This window comes from Hipposideros armiger, unplaced genomic scaffold, assembly GCF_001890085.2.
Source record: "Hipposideros armiger isolate ML-2016 unplaced genomic scaffold, ASM189008v1 scaffold_132, whole genome shotgun sequence".
In the NCBI taxonomy this organism is placed as follows: Eukaryota; Metazoa; Chordata; class Mammalia; order Chiroptera; family Hipposideridae; genus Hipposideros; species Hipposideros armiger.
Window position 1 is genome coordinate 36,160 of NW_017731482.1, and position 3,108 is coordinate 39,267.

Genomic DNA, 3,108 nt, shown 5'->3' on the forward strand with positions numbered 1-3,108 from the left:
ACAAGTTTGGGGTCAGATGACCTCAGTGGTAGTCCAGGCTCAACAACCACTAGCTCTGTGACTTTGGGCAAGTTACCTGAGCAAGCTGTGTCTCAAATATTTCATTTGTAACATGAGGATACAAATTAATAATACCTCAGTGGTATTTCTGTGAGAATTTTAAAAATTCTTGACTTATTGCCTGGCACATAAACATTGCTTAACAAATACTGTCTTTTTTTTTTCCATGGAGAATCTTGTATGCATCTCAGCCACACACTCACCATCTCTATGATGATAATTTGCATATAGTCTGAGGATCCCTTTAATGCCAGAGACTTTGTCAGCCTGTTCCCTCTGCACCCAGGCAGGGCCTGTCATTAATGCCTGGCTTGGATCAGGGATACAGAACATGTGGTTGAAGCGAAGTTTTGTTGCGATGCCAGGGTCCAGCCAGAAGTGGAGCTGAGCTGCAGAGGGACTGAGTATCCTGCACATTTCAACCAAATTAGTCTTTATGCTGTGAAAGGCTGCTGGTTACAAGGGAAATGTTTGGTGGTAGGAATAGGACCACAGAGAGTGATTCCTGGGGGACTGAGCTTTTACATGTAGGAATTTTGAATTTGGATCAAGCCTAATGAAAACAGGATAGCCAGGTAAGCAGTCCAGCAGAGGAAAGTGGCTGCCACGCACCATCTCAGGCCCAGTGGTTGATGTTCATTCAGATTCAGGCAGGCTGAGCTGAGAACCCCAGGAGAGGAAGCAGAGTCCACCCAGAAGCAGAACACCAGCGAACACTGGTTAGTGGAGAAAGGAGTATGTATGTTGCTGCAAAAGATGAGCTTCCATGAGGTCCAGACCCAGACACATCTTCCTGGGTGGACAGAGACAAGCATGNTACATGTCTTACATTGCAGATTTAATAACCTCTTTTGTCTTTTTTCTTTCCTATACTACAAGTTTTAAGGTTCTTAGGCCTGCTGTTTTCTTTGGGAGCTAACCTGCAATTCTAATATGTAGTTCTTGAAAAGGTTGGCTTTTCTATTAATAGTTACTAGTAAAACAAACCTCAAAAAAGTAAGGAGAAAATGTTCTTTCTTCAGTATAGCTGCAGAAAAACAGATGTTGTTCTGGATCATGAAGCCAGTTTTGATAAGGTTAGAAGCACTCATAAAACTATTTGTCTCACTCCCTTATCGTTTGGAGAGACTATTTTTTCAATATTTAATGAAACCATTCTCTTCTATTTACAGTTTAACAAATGAGTTTTTTTTAAGACATATGGATTTCAGAGAGTGACAATAACCCTGTGAAATATAATTTTTAATCTTAAAAATCTTTGATCTTCATTGCATATCTTTATGAGTGCTATTTAAAATAATTAGTATCTCGGGCCGGCCGAGTGGCGTGTTGGTTGGGAGCTGGCTTGGGATGCCAGAGGGACCCGGTTCAGATCCCACATATGAGGACCGGTGACACTGCCCTCTGCGGCTAGGATGCTGGGCGGCAGCTCATCCTGGAGCTGGGCTTCCATGAGTCACCGGCGACGGCTAGGCTGCAGCCCCTGTGGCAGTGGGTTGCCATGGGCTACCATGTATCGCCGGCGGCCGGCGTGAGCAGCCACCAGCCCCAGTGGCCGTCCAGAGGCCGGCGACTGATCTGCCTCGCCGGGGAAGATCGCAATTATGGTGCCAACTTGGGCCAGTGAAGCAACGTCCTCCACAACTGGACTGAAGAACATAAGGACAGCACCTTGTCTGTTCCCCTTCCCCCAATTCCCCAATAAAATCTTTAAAAAAAATAAAAATAAAATAAAAAATAATTAGTATCTCATAAGGCATACGCACTGACCAGTCAGAACAGACGGCTACTCTAAACAGCTGGTAGCACTATAATGATACACAGAGGCTGAGGACTAGCTTTGCAGTTGCTTATTAAATTGATGGCCCTCAGATTGAATTGGATATCAATGTATCTCTAGAAATATAAATATTTGTGAGTGTCTTTTTTAAGTCACAGCAGATAGGTGGACTTTCCCTCCTCCTCATCCATTCAAAATAATATACACTGATGACTCTGATGCATTTCTCATTCAAACTATGAGTTTGAATAAGTCTCAGTCTCAGTGGAAACAAAACATTTTAAAAAGACTTTAACTTTTTATAGCAGTTTAAAACTCACAACATAATTAAGAGGAAGGTACAGATTTCCATATATCTCTGGCCCCACACTTGCATAGCCTCTACATTATCAATAGCCCCACCAGAATAGTACCGTTGTTACAACTGACACATCATTATCACCCAGAGTCCATAGTTTAAATAAGGTTCACTGTTGGTATTGTGCATTGTTTGGGTTGGACAAATGTTTAAAGACATGTACCCATCATTCTAGTATCATACAGAATAGTTTTACTGCCCTAAAAATCCTCTCTGTATTCTGCCTATTCATCACTCTTCCCACCCACCTCATCTCCAATCTCTAGCAACCACTGATCATTTTTACTGTCTCCATAGTTTTGCTTTTTCCAGAATGTCATATAGTTGGAATCATACAGTATGGAGACTTCACATTGGCTCCTTTCACTTTGTATTAATAATATGCATTTAAGGTTCTTCCTTGTGTTTTCATAACTTGATAGCTCTTTTCTTTTTTTTTTAGTGCTGAATAATACTCCATTGTCTGGATGCATCACGGCTTATTTATTCACCTACTGAAAGACATCGTTGTTGCTTTCAAGCTTTCATATTCTGCCTATATGAATAAAGCTGTTATAAACATCCATGTGCAGGTTTTTGTGGGGATAGTTTATAAGGCACCCTCCCTCCATTACAAATCAAATCTGAAACTGAAACTACATCTCTCCCCAAAATATAAAGGCTAGGGCACACCCTTCTCAGGCACTAATGTCAGAGACAGCCTGGGACCAAACCACGAAGGATCTGCAGGAAACCAGGTAACAGATGGCTCTAAATTGTGTTCTCAGAAGGGGAAGGGTCTCTGAATGTGAGGAAACTAGAAAGGTCTGAGGAGAGATTGGTGTTTGGTGGGGCTGGGAGAAGATCTGAAGTTTGGGGCGATTGCCATAATGGAGGTTATGTCAAAAGCCAAAGCCACAAAGTCAGTTCT

The 3,108-nt window shown here is 42.1% G+C and overlaps 1 long non-coding RNA gene across 1 annotated transcript in view; it reads left to right on the forward strand.

Moving 5' to 3' along the window:
* Positions 1 to 2,844: 2,844 nt before the first annotated feature.
* LOC109386319 (uncharacterized) overlaps positions 2,845 to 3,108 on the forward strand; it is a 26,472-nt gene continuing 26,208 nt past the window's right edge. Inside the window, exon 1 of the long non-coding RNA XR_002124770.1 lies at positions 2,845 to 2,935. This is a non-coding gene — a long non-coding RNA (uncharacterized LOC109386319). The remainder of the gene's footprint in view (positions 2,936 to 3,108) is intronic.